The sequence below is a fragment of the Passer domesticus genome, chromosome 1 (genome assembly GCF_036417665.1).
Source record: "Passer domesticus isolate bPasDom1 chromosome 1, bPasDom1.hap1, whole genome shotgun sequence".
NCBI lineage: Eukaryota > Metazoa > Chordata > Aves > Passeriformes > Passeridae > Passer > Passer domesticus.
The window spans coordinates 76,246,872-76,264,676 of record NC_087474.1 but is presented as its reverse complement, the minus strand read 5'-3'; the positions used below and the strand labels follow the sequence as shown (position 1 = coordinate 76,264,676).

General features: G+C 44.3%; 1 long non-coding RNA gene across 1 annotated transcript in view; it reads left to right on the top strand.

The window, feature by feature from the left end:
- LOC135303682 (uncharacterized) overlaps nucleotides 1-17,805 on the top strand; it is a 39,972-nt gene that overhangs the window by 13,641 nt on the left and 8,526 nt on the right. The window contains exons 3-8 of the long non-coding RNA XR_010365123.1: nucleotides 130-367; nucleotides 5,069-5,240; nucleotides 5,699-9,840; nucleotides 13,215-13,339; nucleotides 16,678-16,785; nucleotides 16,963-17,051. This is a non-coding gene — a long non-coding RNA (uncharacterized LOC135303682). The remainder of the gene's footprint in view (nucleotides 1-129; nucleotides 368-5,068; nucleotides 5,241-5,698; nucleotides 9,841-13,214; nucleotides 13,340-16,677; nucleotides 16,786-16,962; nucleotides 17,052-17,805) is intronic.

The following is a 17,805-nucleotide window of genomic DNA, read 5'->3' as shown; positions in this document are numbered from 1 at the left end:
GTGGCCAGGCTGGCTGGCTCTCACTAGGCAGCACTTGCTGCTGTGGCTGTAAGAGGCAGAGCACTCCTGCACGGAGCACTGCTCTGGGTCAGTCAGACATTGCTCACATTTTTTGTCTTCTCGTTTTAGGCTTTGCAGTGCATTCCATCAATGTTGTCTAAGGGCACTACAGATGACCTCAGTGTAGCCCCTTCCCAGTGGGCAAAGAGTGCTTCAGATCCATTAAATGCCTGGCCCAAAGGGATTCAGGTTACCAGAGCAGGGGGAAGAACACAAGCCAAATCTCTTATTTTCAGCTTCTGGACCTTCCACAGCATGGAAGAAACTCCTGATATTCAGCTCTTCTAGGAGGGAAAGCGTTGCAAAGGCAAGAAGGGAAAATGGAAACTTGCAGCATGAGTGCTCTCTTGCAAGTAGCTAGGTGCAGTATTACCTGGTGCACATTTCCTGGGACACATGTCCTAATCCTACACAACTAAACAAGCCAGAGGCAAGCGTCTTAGCCCTGTGCACCTGATTGGGTGCAAACATGGCTGGATGAACAGCAAGTCAAATGTGGTTGCAGCAAGACAAGGTGCCATGGAGGTTGTAATTCCTTACATGTGGGTGTATGCCTATGCCCATATGTGTGCATGCAGTCATGCATACATAAACATAGGCTTTATACCCACAGAATGCAATGGACTGTGCACTGTGTGAAATATTGGTTCAGAGAGGAAGGATTTTGCCTGATTTTGTTAATGTTGAGCTTGCTATATGAATATGGAGGAGAAATCCATTTGTTATTTGTTTATTACTACAAACATTCCCATCTTCCCTTCCTTACAGTTTGGAGCCCTCAGCTCCTCTTAGCTTGGGTGCTTTATTGCCATCCTGATTTCTGCTTGCAGAAATCACCTGCCTTGACATGGCTCAAGACATGAGCTGGGAATACTCCATGCCCCTTAGTAGCCTGTATTCCCTTTTTTTTAAAAAAAAACCCAAACCCACAAACCAAAACACAGCGCTGTGAGAATGATGTGCACACTGTGAGCCATAAACAACGGAGTAACGTAATCCAGGCAATGAACGGCTTCGGGAAGCCAGCAGGGACAGCGAGGGCTCCGTTTTCACTGTGATGAGAACTGCCCCAGAGGACCAATATGGATGTGAGCTTTCCTCTCCTTGGCTCCAAGGCTAGAGGAATCCAATAAATTGCTCAGACTACAACTCACTTACTTACAAACAATGTGGGGAAGGACAAGCCTGTTAGGTGTGGGAAAGGAAAGCAGGTCGTATTGGTTTAACAGTTTCAGAAACTTGACAGATAAGAAAAGGTTCTGGTAACTCTTTGCTTAGTGTGGAAAAGGCAACAAGTAGCCGTAGGCATGGGAAATGTAATAATATTCCTCAAACACAATATCTGCCAGAGACAGGTCTGATGTATTAATCCTGCCCAGAATGCAGGAATGGCTGGGCATTCCCCGTAGCTCTCCCCCGTATCATGAGCTCTGTGTTTAGATGCATTGCAAAAGGATGGCTGTTGGAAAGGGACATGGATGGGCTTCAGAGACACCCAGTGCCAGCATTCAGAGCCATGTCTTTTGGAACAGAAGATGGGGCAGGCCTTGCATGCTGCAGGAAATCCCAGGACTAATTTTAGTGTAGAGAAAATAAAGGTACAAATTATTCCCACTGCAACCTAGAGGGCACTACCTCCACCTTTGTGCATTTGATGATGTCTGTGGGCCCAGAGTAGAAAAAGGCTGAGCTGAGATGTTCCCTTTTCCTCTTCTAAATGGTTATTGGTTGTCAATCTTGACAGTGTGCACATGCATGTGTGTGTAGACTTTAGTTCATTAGTTGTCACATGTAATTATCAGGTCATCAGGGCGTTTGCAGGGGTAATCTGGTGGCCACATAAAGTCTGTCTTCTCTGGGATGGAAGGTATCATTAGCAGATTTGTACATCTCTGTGTGGAAAAGACAAGTTCTGTCCCTAAGATGCATCAGCCATCTGAGGTAAACCTTGCCTGACCCTTTGGGTTTGGTATCCAGCTGCTGCCAGCTACAGTATAAATTACCCCATCTACACAAGGATTAACCCATGAGCCAATCTGTGTCAAAAGCCATCCTTGTTGTCTCAAAGAGGACAGAGTTGAAAGCTACCATGCTACAAAGATTTGCACTAAACCTTGGGGTCAGGCTAAAATAAATGTCAAATGTCTATAACACAAACATTTAGAAAGAGCACAGACCAGTGTTTATGGACATTTTACCCTGTTGAAGAGAGAGCCCTGTCAACAAACTTGGGAAAGCAACCTCTGAACAGCACTAGGAAAAGCAGGATATGAGCCTCAGCAAGTGAAGGAGCTGTGCCTGTGCCTGTGCCTGCGCCTGCCCAGTGTGTAGGAGGAGGGAGAGAAATCAGAAGGGATTAGTTTCTGGTTGCTTCTGCTTCTGACAGCCCCTAAGGTGCTAGGGAGAAAAAAAAATAATCCTTGCATTAGACATGTTTGCATCACTCCATAAATAATGAATATCAGCAGTCAGACGGAGCAGGGGCTTCTCTCAGAGGTGTGAAAGCCGTAAGGGAGGGATTCCAGAGTGGGATGCCCTAAGTTGCCTTGGTGGCCTCTCTCCCCCAAAGGCCAGGTTGCAATTCAGCACACGCAGGGCCAGCCGTGCCCCAGCCTGCAGCAGGAGCCTGGTTTGCACTGAGCCAGCCAGGGGAGAGCCCCCTTCATCACCTGACGGGTTTTATGTTCCAGCTTTGGCTGTTTATTCTTTCTAGTGCTATTCTGCCTGGTCACTGCAGGGACTGCTAAGAGACACAGGGGAGCAGAGAGCGCTTAGTCAAGGGCAGAAATATTTGGATGCAGTCAACAATAAAAGGAATCCCTGAAAATTATAGACATTTTCCAGAGCAGCTATTTTCTCTGTCTGCAATGTTTCATTCGCTCCATTCTGAATTACCCTGAAGTGCAATTAAAATACTTTAATGTTTGAAATCTGGAAATCCTCAGTCCCACAGTCTTAATATCATTCCTGGCTGTGAAAGAGGAGGGGAGGAGGGAAGGATTTATTCTCACCAGGCTGCAGGGGGATTTACACTAACGGTTTACATCCACTTCATTGCAAATCCTTTCTGATAAATCCTTCCCACTCAGTGCCTGTGGGTGAGAAGAGGGCAGAGGTGCTGGTGGTACTGGCATTTCTCCTGCTCTCAAATGAGCAGGGCAGCTGTGACACCCTCCCTCCACAGCCCCAAGCCAACCAGGCACTCTGTGCCCTGCTTTCAGAAAACCTGGAATAATTTTATATCAACTCCTGTGGGAGGAGGTATAAAGCTAAGGCTGCAGTTCTGCCTCTGAAAGTTCATTTTTTTCCTTCCAGAAGCAGGTAAGACCTGACATCTGAATGCAGATTGAGGATGGAGCCAAGGCATGGGTTTTGGTGTAGCTCTACAAGTGAAACTAGAGGCAATATATCAGAGGGTGCTGTACCCCACTGCAAAAAATGCTGTAAAGCTATGATGCATAAGGTGGCTTTGACCATTAAGGAAGGAAGGAAAACCAGTTTGTTTTTCCCTTGGCTCATCCTTGGCCCTCTGGCACTTTTGCTGCTCCCTACAGCTGCCAGTGGAGTGTGTGCTTGTGGGTGAACATTACAGAGGGAGAAGCACTTGCTAAGCCGAGAGGACTCTGCATTGCTAAGCAAACATTTAGATGAGTGATATCAGACTTTTCTTAAAGAGCACGAGCTTAATTTAAGACTCAGCATCCAGGCTGAGCCAATTCACATGTGCTGAGAGAAGTCTGCTTGGATGAGTGATGGGAGCTGCTGATACCTGGAGTGTAGCCTGCTAAGTGAGAGAGGCTACAAGTCATCATCTGAGCACTTTGGAGCAATGTCCTTTATGATCCTCTGATTCATGTGCAAGGAGCATCACATAACTCAGGGACACTTACAAAGCCCTGTGGTGCCATCCTTCAAAGTTTCACTACAGCAACTTCAGGACTGACTCCAGGCAACTCTCTAATTCAGGGCCCAGCTGAACAAGGGCTTGGCTTAGCTCTTTGCACTTCTGTTAGCTGACACACTTACTGCTACAAGACAAAGAGGGGCTGCAGAGGGGTTTTCCTGCCTAGGAAAATTCATGGTGACAGATGTGTAATCAACACTGAGCAGCAAAGAAGAGAGGGGAGAAGAAGAACCCTATGTTTAATGGCTTTGCCTCTAAAGCTACTTGCAATTTTCTACTGTTGCTGCCAGTTTTTCCTGCTGTAAGGGTCTGCCAAAGCCTTGCCTACCTGATGCTCTTGACTGTCAGATGCAGGTGAGGTAAAATGAGTGAGGGTGGCCTATTCAGTGTCTGGTAATTAGAGAAGGATCAAATAAGACACCTGTAATTACTGGCAAAACCTAGACCTTTGGGCTATTTCACTGCAGACATGGGTGTACCAGTGACTGTGGTTGAGGACTGTGGAACCCCATACCAGTAGCTGTGCGTACCCACCTAGACCTTAAGCCAGCAGCTCCAGTCCAGCAGCAGACTGTGAGCACTCTTAATGTGCCAGCAGTCTTATGAGATGTGTCTGACAGTGATTTTAAAAACCTGAAAGGTTTGACACAAAAGTGGGCGAGAAGTTATCCTTGATTAACCAACAGCAGAGTTGTAAGTGAGCTGCAGCACCTGAAGGATTAAAAAATAGTAGGGACTTTAATGAACTATCAACAACCATTAGCTCTGCACGTTTGTTTGTGGGCATCTTATCAGTTAGAAAATTTTGGAATTTCAATCCTTCCTGCCTTTTCTATGCCCTAGTAGAAGTCGCTCATGCTCAGTGGTGTATCTTTTAGGGAAAGATTAACCAAACCAACTACACTGGGTGGGCAGCAGAGTTGGGTGATGCTAGTACATCATCCCTTCAATCTACTGCTAAAACAGTCTTTACCCAGAATATGTGCTGAGATGTTAAGCATTTTCTTCAAAGAGCTATTTATTAAGCACAGAGAGCCTCGAGACAGAAGCAAGTGCCTACATTTTCTTTGAGGAAAAATAAAAATCTTTTTTGGTTAAAATTAGCTTTCAGGTTGAAGGATTGAAACCACCCAAGGCTGGAGCCTTGCTGCTCTTCAACAGGCAAATGAGATGTTTCATGAGGAATTTCCTTTCTGTGACTATGAAATGAGTGCATCTTCCAGCAGCACCTTCTGCAGCATCCTCCATCCACAGGAGGAACAAAGCAGGGAGCCAGGTGAGGTTGCTGGGTAGACAATGGATTCCCTCTGCTCTGTGGGATGCTTCACAATGGAGTGGGTATTGCCATTTTTTGCAAGTGCCCTGTCATTAACTGTTCATTATAATGCATTAAACAGGGATCTCCATAGGGCTCTCATGCCCTCCCTCAGAAGTGTGCCCTGGCTTCCCTGAAGCATTGTTTGAGCAGAGCGTGACAGCACTTGTCAATGGAGCACTTGTGGTGACATGTTTGAGAGTCCTAATGCACTTTTTAATTCTCCTCCATCAGTCTCCTGCACGTTCTTTCAAATTCAGATATGGATTTTCACCCCATGTCCATCCCAGAGGATGAAGGCTGTATCTGCCATGGTCTTTGTTCTGTTTTTGCCTTCAGTGTGAGCTTGTCTCTGACTGTGCACCAGTCCTTTATCAGAGTGTGTCCTAGCTCATTTTCCTCTCCATTTTCTTTTCCAGAGGACATGGCCTAGTTCCAGACACTGAGAACAAATGACAAGGATGATCAGAGATATGAACCACCTTTCTCAATAGATTGGTGGTCCTAAGCCTGTGAGGCTGGGAGGCAGTGGAGTTTTGTTGGAGCCTGAATGGAGGGAAAAGTGGCAACCATTTCAGACAGTTCCCCACTCATTCCTTTGTACTACAGACAGCAGACCATGAGCCAGCATGTGGTGGGCTTCTAGCTTATACAGAATCAGGCTGTGGGAAATCCTTGCCACAGGAAGGCTGCTGAAAATTTCCATGGGATCAAGGGATCATGAAGCATGTTCAGAGAAGATAAATCCATCAATGGTTATTGCATACAAAGGCTTTGCCTTGGGTTCAAGCAGTCCCAAGTGGACTGCAAGCTGCTACTCTGGACTGGCTCCAACAGCTTGATGTCCCCTATGCTGGGGACCCCAGAGCTGGATGCACGGTTCCAGGTGGGGTCTCACCAGAGCAGAGCAGAAGGACAGAATCCCCTCCCTCACCCTGCTGGCCACAGATCCAGCCCAGGACACATTTGGCTTTCTGGGCTGAGAGTGCACATTGCTGGGTCATGTCCAGCCTCTCATCCCCAGCACTCCCAAATCCTCAGCAGGGTGCTCCCAGTCTGTTCATTCTCCAGCCTGTGTTGATGCCAGGGGTTGCTCTGGCCCAGGTGCAGCACCTTGTACCTGGTCTTGTTAAACCACATGGAATCCCCATGGTCCTGATTTTCAAGCTTGTCCAGCTCACTTCCAGCTTCCTCTGGATGGCATCCCATCCTTCAGGTATGTTAACCATGTCACTCAGCTTGGTGTCATCTGCAAACTTGCTGAGGGGGCACTCAATCCCTTCATCCATGTCATTAGTGAAGGTATAACACTGGTCCCACTACAGACTCCTGAGTGACACAACTTGTCACTGATGTCCATCAGGACTCTGAGCTGTTGATCACTCCCCTGTGGAAGGGGCCATCTCACAACTTCCTTATCCTTCTAACAGTCCATCCATTGAATCCATCTCTCCCCAATTCAGAGAGAAGGATGTTGTGGGGGATTGTGTCCCAGGCTTTACCAAAGTCAAGGTAAATGACATCTGTATCTCTTCCCTTGTCCACTGATGTAGTTACCTCATCTGAGGAGTCCAAGAGGTTGATCAGGCAGAACTTGCCCTTGGTGAGGCCGTGCTGGCTGTCCTGAATCACCTTCCTGTCCTCCATGTGCCTTAGCAGAGCTTCTAGGAGGATCTGTTCCATGATTATATTGCTATTAAGCTTTAGTTATATCAGTGTTTATAGAATTTCTTGTTTAAGTCTTGGTTTTCTGTAATGCTCAGTGACTTTCCCGAGGTTACTGAGGTTGACTGACATCCATCAACAAAGTTACAGCGCAGTTTAATACCTCAAAACCTTGTAGGACACACTACCTTCCTGGGCTGGATGGGAATGGATGAGTGAATATCCAGATGTGAGTGATACCCAGATGGGATTCAAAGTCCCGCCCAACCTCCAGAGTGCCTCAGTCCTTAAGGGATTTCAGTGATCCCTGAAAGACTTCAAATGCAAGAGAGACAGCTGATGAGGGAACCTCTCTGTGGCACCAGCTTCATTGCCATGAACACTACCTCTGAAAGAGCTGATTTATTTTCTGTGCCGTGTATGATGCATGAAGCAGGGGGCTGAAAATCTATTTTAATGCCAGTGAGTGGTGTCAGGTGAATACGAGCTGACACAGGAAACCAGAAAATTAGAGCAGTTTCCCTTGACCCAATATTAGCAAAGGGTTTTCTGCAAGCTGTGATAGATGTAGATCCTCAACCATTGATTTCTTTTGGTACCTGTCCACGAATATTATGATAAAGTGTTGGTTTTGTGAGGTTGTTTTTTTGTTTTTTTTTTTTTAAAGAGAGTTGAGTTGCTGCAGCAATGTGAAATAATAGTGATGTAGTTTTCTATGAGATACTTAAGTACCATGACACACAGAGCATTAGAATTCATCATGCTTGTTATTGTCCTTTAACAAATGACTTTATGCCAAGCAGTCAAAGCTTGGGACTACAAATGCAGCTGGTAACTGGGGACTACCAAATTACACAGGTAACCACACACCATCTTCTGTGCAAAGGATCTGATTTGATCATAAAAGAGGTACTGCCAGGGACCACGTAAATTAAGTTGTTCATGAAGCAGATAGGGGATGTGGACTAAACACTGAATTCGGGAGAGGATTGCAAATACAAATGTGACAGGAGATTAAGAGAAAATACTTGTCAGTGAAAGGTAATAAATGTGTGTCCAGAACACACGGATCTGTGACAGCAGAGATGGATTTTTGTTTGAGGAGACTCCCTGATGTCCTCATGACACCCCGTCTAAGCTTGACTGAGCTTCAGACTCATGGATTCTGTGCAAATGGGTTCACCTGCACCTGAAGTCCTCTGTTTTCCTCTGACAGCAACACCTTTTCAAAGGACTCAATTGGCTGACTTCCAAATATTTTTTTCCATTATTTCAGCCCTGATCATCAATTCTGTTCCCTGGGGTAAATGTCCCTGGATGTACCCTTTTCCTCCTCCCATCCATTTGATTTGACTGCCCAGGAATTTTTTCAAGTTTCAGCTTCATTTTCCTCTCTCACACCTGGATGGCTTAATCATTGAAACATCAGCCATGAATACATGGTGTCCATAGAATTGTCAAGGACTCCTTACACAGCCTATAAAATCCCCAGAGTCAGCAGAGTGAGGGGAAAAACCCCCTAAGGCTCCCCAAGAACTGAAAATTTTGTGTTTGTGGCAGCCAAGCCCAAAGTAGTTCATCTGAGAGGCAAGTCTTATCAGCTGAGGCTTGGGGTTGACACTGGTAAAGGAATCTCTGGACTGCACTTTACTGCATAAATGAGGAGATTAAGGTGTTCAGACTTTATGCATTGAAGTATACAGGGTAAAAGACTTTGGTTCATAGCATGAAGCTGTGTCAGGGGAGGATTAGGTAGGTTTTAGAAGTATCTTCCCCCACAGGGCACTGGAACAGGCTCCCCAGGGAAGTGGTGACAGCACCAAAAGCCTCACAGAGTTCAAGAAGCATTTGGACAATGCTCTCGGGCACATGGTGGGAGTCTTGGGGATGGTGCTGTGCTGTCAGGTGTCAGACTTTATGATCTTTGTGGATCACTTCCAACTCAAGGTGTTCTCAGGATGGTCTTCCAGCAATATAATTAGAATTTGGTCATTCCTGCAAAACTAACTATGGTGCAGCCATATATGCCTACTTTCATCATGGCAAAGTTTATTTCTTATATCCATGAGGGAGTTAAAGCAACTTAAAACTTCAAGTGGAGAGTATATTATAGCTGGTGGGTGGGAGATTGCTGAATATCCTTATCCCAGTAATAGTGGCCTGAGGAAGAAGAAATTTTATTGGAGAAAAAATTCTTAGTCTCTCAGGAGTGAAGTGGGTAGCACCTAAACCTATTACCTGAACTGCCTTTTTTTTTAACTGTAGATAAACCAGGATGTATTTTAAGTCTTATCTTACCCCAGTTGTTCTCCTCTTCCCCAGCAAAAGGGACTTTTTCAATCAGTCCCACTTTGTCAGGCTTCTTTCTTGTGAGATGCCCCTCCAGTGTTTCACTCAAGATATTTTTCCGTTTTTCAGGGCAAAATCCTTTTCTGACTTCTGTACAGCAGTGAAAACTGCTCTCCGTGCTTGGTTCCTGATCTAACCTTGCTGCCACTTTCTCATTTCATCATACAACCAGTGGGAAATATTTGTCAAGGCATGTAATCATTTGGATTGCAGGTGGTGAAGTGCACTGTCTTTAAGTCTTCTAAAATATGTCCATAAGCAGCAGATGCAATGAGATGTGGTTTCCTAAGGACACGTCTAGAGATTGAACTCTGCTGCTTAGTAAAGTCTGTATTGGCACTGCTGTTGTCCCCACAGTGAGGTGATCAATGATGCTTGTTTTCATTTCTCAGTGACTTTTATCTGTTAATTATACAGGAACTTCAGATTTTCCAAATCTTTCCCACTCTTACAACTGGACATCAGCCTCAAGTGTGATTGTTGAAGTGACTGGTTGTGGCAGAAACACAGACATACTATCAGAAAGCTTAGTAGTGAACCTTAGGAAGTAAGTAAAAATTTACAGTAAAATTGTGCTTTTTGGCTTGCTCAAGCAGGGTAGTGGCAGGACTCACAAGGTGCTAATCATTAGTGCACTGGGTAACAGTATATACTCTTGTCTCTTCCTGGCTGGAGAAACAAACCTTCAGCTTTTCCTGATGGTACAGCTACTGAAGAAAAGCAAATCTTTGTTTCCTCCGTCCCTCCTTGGTCTGCCAATAAACAACAACAACAAAAAAAAAAGGGAACACCAACACATTTTGTAGAATCTTTGTGAACTATATCAAACATCACAAACAAAATATTTTAAATGCCTGTGCCCAAGAGGCTATCTGGCAGGTTCCTAGGAAGTGTTCCAATCCCAAAGAGATTTTGGTGAAAAATTGGGACCACCTGCATTGCAGATATTTCTGGGCAAGCTCCTGTATTTCCACAGGTATCACTTTCACAGAGCAGAATTGCAAAGCAAGCTCTTGAGTCCCCAGTGATGTACATAATCGCATTGCTGGTAGTGTGATCTGCCAGGAGCATCAGCACCAGTCCCAACAACTGGGCTTTATCTCCTGGTGGTATACTTTTCAAGAAGAAATGGCTCTTTGGATCCTCTGATCATGGTAAGCACCACAGACTTGGATGAGCTGAGAGTGTTTTTTTTAAAAATGTTTGTTGGATGCATCCACGTTAAGAACAAAAACTATTGCCTTCCAGGATTAAAAAAAAAGGTACAGCTAGTCTGATATCCTGTTCCTGAGAAGGCTTACAGAGGATAATGTGAAAATAGTGCATGAACAGGGAAAATGTACAGGGATGTAACAAAAAATTGCAGGTCAGATATTTCCTAGCACAGATATGTCATCAGATGTGCATATTTAACACCCCTCAATGGATTTGTCTTTCAAGTAGCCACTCAGTCCTTTTTGAGTCATGTAAAAATTAACATCCACTGCCTCCTTAGGCATGTGGTGAACACTATTTCCATGTGCTTGTTTTGAACCTGCAAGATTTGCTTTATGTCCTTTGCTTCTTATCCTGGAAGGAACTAATCAACCCCTACTCCTTACAAAAGCATTTGTTTGTTCCCTTGTTGGTCTTCCAGGTTTTTCTGTTTTCCTACCAATCTCCTTGTATTCAGCATTGCTGATTTCAGAATTAAAGGCAACAAGTCATCACAAGATAACTTGCCTTTTATCATGGATTCCCCAACAGCAGAGCAGGATCCTCCAAATCCAAGTGTGCCCAGCAATGACACTTCTCCTGTGTATCTTCTCAGCAGAAGGAGCTCTGCAAATCGGAGTTGCTCAGCATTTGGACTAAGACAACCCTCCTTAAAACATTGCTGCTGTGGCACTTTGCAGAGGTGGTTCTAAATGCATCACTCTCTGCCTTGTGTGATGTTTGTGTGATTTCCAGGGATATGAGGGGAAATAATTTATACTGAGATTCTTCAATCAGCAATAAAAAGCTATTATACAGCTGGAATACTTGGCTGGTGTTCCCGGTGCAGATGACAAGTTATGAACATCTGTGTTGCAATATGAGAAATATAATCAGACTGTCTGGTGAGGATGGTTGAGGGGCAGTCATCTACAGAAAGTAGGGCAGCCTCATTTGCACAGGAGGCTGCTTGCTGCTTTCCATGCCTCAGGATGCCAAGGAAAAGTCTCTGCTTCACAGAAGTGCTGAACCACAGAGCAGCTTCACTAGACCCTCCGAAAGGGCACCAGACTCATGATGGTGTGACTTTGATTTAGTGAATTCTTAATTGTGTAGAAGAGCAGATTTGTTTTTACACAGAAGCTGCTAAGCTGTGAAACTGTTTTCAATTGCTTGTCTGAATAAAAAAAATAGGAAGGACCAGCAAGTGGGTGTAACAGCTGGGTACCTGGACTTTGGAAGCACTGGAAAAAACTGCCTGCTGCTTCCTTCTCTGCCTGTTGCTGCACAGATTGAATCTGAAGTCAGGATTTAAACAGTGAAATCCCTAGCTGGTGTCAAGTCTGACAGCCTGCTGCACACTGTCTTGCTCTGATGCATCTGAACTCCCCTCACTACCAGCTCCAGAGGCAGAAGAGCAGCCCTTGGGATGCCTTTTCTCTGTAATTCAGAGTGTGGCCTGGTAGTGGGAACACTGCTCACCCTCTGCATTTCTCAGGGTGTGGGCAGGGGAGAGGCGTCCGTGGGCAGTGGAGCAGGGCTCCTGCTTGGAAGCTCCCCGTGTGACTGCAGCACAGACTGGCAGGAGCTGAGGAATAGCTGGATGCTATTTCTGGTATAGCTCCTCAGAGTGGGCTGTGTGTTTAACAGCTTTTCTGCAGTCAGAGCTCACATCCAGAGCTGGAGCAGGGATGTAGGATGGACAGCAATTTTCCCCGCTAGCATTTTGTGGTCTCAGTGTGGACAGGGCTGGTTTTTCATCCCCGTGTTCAAACCCACTTGTGCTATTGGGGCATTCCCTTAAGGGCAGCCACCTGGGGATGCAGGTTTTGTGAACAAGTGTGAAGTGTGTATTTCTCCCAGAATAGCCATCTGAGGTTGAGTATGTGTAGTTGCTCCCGGTCTTTGGGATGTGAACATGTCACACAGATGTACAAAGCGCCTGTATTACCCATCCCATAAACCTCTGCTCTCTCAGCCTGAGAGATATGGGTATCTTTTCCCTCTGTTTTGGTCAAGCTATTGCATAAATGAAGCTGTGTCTCGTTGGTCATACACCTAAAAAGAAGAGATAGGAAACTCCTCAAGGCAGAGTCTGTCTGTATTGCTGCCTATTCTAGCTCACACACATCCCTGAGAGGCAATGCCTCATAATTAATCTCTAAATAATTAATAATAATAATAAGCAGATACTAGTCAGGAAGCAATTAGCCCCCTTATGCTTACAGGGAAGTCCTATGCAAGGGAAGAGTAATTAAAGGCTTTTTAAATGACACAAAAATCCCCAATGACCTCAGTCAGAATGGGTTTAGGAAGTGGGTCCAGTAGGATTTCCTTAGTTATCAAATAAAAAGAATTTTGTTCCTGTAGGTAAAATTTCCTAATCTGGTATTTTTTTTTGTTCTGTCTATACCAGTGTTCAGCCTGGATAAAAAATTTTATTTTTATTTCATTTAATTTTTCACAGTATGAAATAATTAGTTATAAAGTATGCTGGAATTTTCCTTGGAAAGCAAGTAGGTGGCCAACTCACATCGAAATAGGGGTTTTCACTCTTTCATTCAGGCAGTATCATACGATGGACAAAAGTAAGACCTGGATGGCACAATTAGTTTGCATGGTACCTTTAGGTACCATGACCCATCCACAAAGACACAGACAGCATGTAGCATCTTTTTTTGTTCATAGCTGAAAGAGACTTATGGAGTCATTGCCATGTTCCTTCAGATGAATTCACACAGTCCTGTAGAGATGTGAATTTTCTGGGACTTTGGAGCTGTCATGGCTGAGAGAGCTGAAAGCATCAGCTGAGTATATCAGAACACACAACTGCTCGACATCTGTTCATCAAGGTAAGCCTTGCAACTTTTGATTCATAACTTTGTTAGTCTCTTCTTGCAAATCAAGACAAAATAAAAGATACAACCTTCTCAAACCCTTGCAAGTATTTTTAAATCAGGGTGAGTTAGAGCTCTGAATTTCATCTTTCCCAACAGCCTTCATAACAGGCCTCCTCCAAAGGTGCACATCTCAGGAGTGTCTTGGTGCACTGATAATGAACACCTCCTGGCTTTCAGGATTCACCAATGTCCTCTACAAGCCCTTCAATTTTTCTTTATCTTCTCATTATACAGGCCATTCCTCTCTCCTGATAGCAGGTAATGGGGGTTACATTATGCTGCTTTTGTCAAACTCATGACAGAGAGTATGAGAAAATGTCAGTCATTTTGCTTCCGTCTTTGGGGCTCTGAGGAATTTCTGTCTCTCAAGAAATTTCCTGTTTTGTTAACTCAGATGTATTTGGCAAAATTAGAGCTTAATAGTCTGTAGTGCACTGGAAAATGAAACTACCTTTTATTCTCCTGAAGCCACTTCTGAAGGGATATTCTGCATGGCATGACTTTACCAGTTCAGATAATCTGCTTTACCTGTATTCCTGTCCTGGTACTTGGCCCGTGATAAATTGTACCAGATGTCCTTGGGAAGGTGGCTGGCCCAGGGCTGTGCTGTATCCCTGGAGCAATCCTGGGGAAGCCCATTTGGTCCCTGTGCTCTCTATCCCACTTCACCAGTATATCTTAACCAGCAGCTCAAGGCTTAGCCCTGACAGAACCCCTGGTCCCAGCCCAGTGCACTCAACCCACCAACTACAATAGTAGGTGTGTGTAGAGCTCTTAAAATATATTTAAATTCATTAATGTTTCTAGTGCACACTGGTAAAGGAAAAAAAAGATGGGAAGATGGGCTGGAACTAGGTGATCTTTAAGGTTCCTTCCAATCTGTATATATCTTCTAATCTCCCTTAATCTAAGACATGCAGAGCTTTTTATCTTTGCCTGTTTGTTTTCTGGTCTTTTCAGTCTTATTTTCTTCTAATTTCTGCATTGCAAGACAGTTCATAAAAGTACAAGAACTGGCTATACAGTATTTCTGTATCATTAAGGAGTCTTCCAGTAGAAGTCCTATGCATGTTCTTACTCATGTGTAACTGAACAGCCAGAATTTATGCTTAGACCTTTATCTTGAGAGAAAGCTTCCAAACAGCAGTCATACTTTCAGGTTGAGATTTCAAAGGAACCTAAGGGATTAGAACACTTATTTCTCATTAATTTATTTTATTGGAACTGGTAAAACTGATTCCACAGGCATTTTTGAAAACACTAAGCTTACAAATTACCTGTTTCATTGTCCTGTGTTGGAAAACATGAAATAAAAATGAAAGAAATTCCAAACAAGAGAATCAGAGACTTACTAATATATATCATTTGTAAAAGTGCATTTACTTAAGTAAATTTAAATTTAGTTAAGTTTACTTAGTTGCTAAGTCATCATCTGAGATTTACACAGGATTTACATTAATTGATTGATATTGCAATTGTCCAGCTTAATAACTCTTCTGAAAACCTTTCTTAATTTTCATATTATTTCTACTGTTATTGTGTTCAGTCATTCATGTAGTCAGTGGGCTTTATGAGGCAAGGGGTCTTTAGCAGACTTTTAAACCTTCAGCTCTCAGTGACCCAAAGGCAGATTAAAACATTTGTACCTTTAGAAAGTTTCTCACATTTTTTTAGACCAGACATATGTTTGCCAGGATGAACTCAACCTGACACAAGAAATCTCAGCCAGACTTTGTTCACATCTGGGAGACCAAAAAGTCTCCCCAGCCCTGGCTCCTCCTACCACAGTGCCTTCTCCTTTGAAGACCAGCTGCATGGAACTTCAGCAGCTGTGAAGGCATGGCAGAAACTCCCAGGAGAGTTAGGTTCTCCTGTTTGCTGGCATTCCTAATCCGGCCAAGTGGCTCAGTGCTATGAAGAGGACAGCTGTATCCTGCTCCTTCCCCTTGGGCCCACTTCTCCTTTCCTCCAGCTCCCTCACATTGACTGATCCATGATGCAACCACTCATGAGATGGAGTGATTGCAAACACACCCCCATGCCTGTGGAAAGACTAATTTTCCAGTGGTGTTATCCCCATGCAATTGCACAGTCTCTGGGTCCAGTGCAAGGAGAGAGAAGAAACGCAAGGGAGAGATTGGAACTCTAAAACAGCCCACAAAGGGCTGCTGGTCCTATGGAACACTAGTTGGACATTTGCTCTCCTCTGATTTATACACTTAGGAAAGTCCTCATCCGGAGTCAACTTTCCCCAAGGTCATCTCAGATGGGAAGGAGCTTCCCAGCAGAGTCTTGCTAGCTGAGCTAGGAGCTGCTCATCACTGTTGTGGCTGGAAACAAGGACAGACCAATGCATCCCCTCTGCAGTACAGGGGGGAGCACTTACAGCTACAGGATCTCCCACAGAAATGCTGTTCTAAGCCTAGACATCACTCCTGTTTCCATCCCAAGGACCACAGGCTAGTTAATAATGTACATCTACTGACAGTACAGTATAGTTCAGTCAGTGTGATGAGTATAGAGCTATTGTGTACTAAATATTAGTACTACATGTGGATTAGACCTATCTGGGTGGGTTAGGAGTCATTAAATTCCAAAAGAAGTCACTGGAATGTCCCTTGTCACTGCATGTCATCCAAAGAGCTTAAACAAGAGGCAGAAGAAGGTAAGATAAGGGAAAACAGCCTCCAGTGGAGGAGGTGAGAGCTCAGGTGGCAGTGACAGGATAGGTTTTCCCTTAGGGAAAAGCAGTTCAGGATATTTTCTTCCTGCTGGCACCTGTCCTTCAGTTCCCAGTGCCCCAGCACTTCTCTCCAGCCAGGTTGGAAACCCAACCACTGAATGATCTGCATGACAAGAAAACACAAAAGCCTACAAACCTGCAATGCCACAGACACTGTTGCACAGCAGCAGAGTCCTTGGAGTGCTGACAAACACCCGTGGGCCACTAACATCTCCTGCCACCACATGCCTGAGTCCAGAGCCTTGGGTTAGGTCTCTTGATTGGAGCATGATGCTGGTTGTGTGTTTGATCCCTGTACAGGCCACTCACTAAACAGCTGGACTTGATCCTTGTGGGATCCTTCCAACTCTGTTCTGTGAGTTATCTGGTGCCAGATCCTTCAGAGCCTTCCTGCTGAGCTTGGTGAACCCAAAGCTACTCTTGTGTACAAAGAATTCACAGGATCTAGCACCCAGTTTGAATTCAGGTGCTGGATAGAGGGATCAACATTATAAAATGTTGGCTTATAACTCAATGAAATATCTTCAAAAATATCTTTCACCTGCAGGGCACTGATGCTTCAGTCCCTTGATGCTGAGGCCTGCCTGTTTTGGGATGTCAGGGACCTGTGTTCCCCCAGGCACACACCTGGTGACAGCAGCAGCCACTGCAATTGGTAGGAGAAAAACTTGGTTTGAGCCTCCAGTTCCCACCCCTAATATACAATTTAATGTTTTGTTCTGACTTAAGACATTATTGCATAAATGCTCTACCTCTGCCCTAAAGGGATGTTTTAGAGTGTTTTGATTCCTTTATGTTGTTTTCTTTTCATTCTGTATGTCAAACTGAGCAGCTGAGAGCCTAATGCAGATGCTAGAAAGATGGAATGGTCCCAGCATCACCATGACACAACTTTCCCTGCAGCAGCAAGTGGCTGAGAAGGTAAATTTTGTGTGGAGAGAAGCAGGAGTATTCTGTATTTTCAGCAAGAAATCTCAAGCAAGGCTGCACTGACAAGGGCCTGAGGCATACAGCAAAAACATCAGTGGTAAATCTCAATGAAAACAGGCATCAGCCCCATGCTTTACTTGGGGAATAATTTTCCAGCCCCACTCAGAGTAAATTTTTCCCTTTTCTCTAACCCTCAACAATTATGCTAACCCTATTCTGAGCCTCCAAGTAAACAACTCAACCTCTCAACAATAAAAGGCTCTCTATGCATGACTATTTTTGCCACCCTCAGGATGCTGTGGCAGTCCCTGTATTTGCAGGGCTCCCAGATTCAGGAAGGAATGATGAATTTGACTGCATGTTCTCAGAACACTAATTTATTATTTTATGATAGTATTATATATATTAAAGAATACTAAACTAAACTATACTAAAGAATACAGAAAGGATACTTACAGAAAACTAAAAAGATACTAATGAAAAACTCGTGACTCTCTCCAGAGCCCTGACACAGCTTGACTGTGATTGGCCATTGAGTCAAAACAATTCACATGAAACCAATGAAACAACCACCTGTTGGATAAACAATCTCCAAACACATCCCAAAGCAGCAAAACACAGGAGAAGCAAATGAAATAATATTGTTTTCCTTTTTCTCTGAGGCTTCTCCGCCTCCCAGGAGATAAATCCTAGGCAAAGGGATTTTTCCAGAAAATATGACTGTGACACCCGTCCATCCCCACAC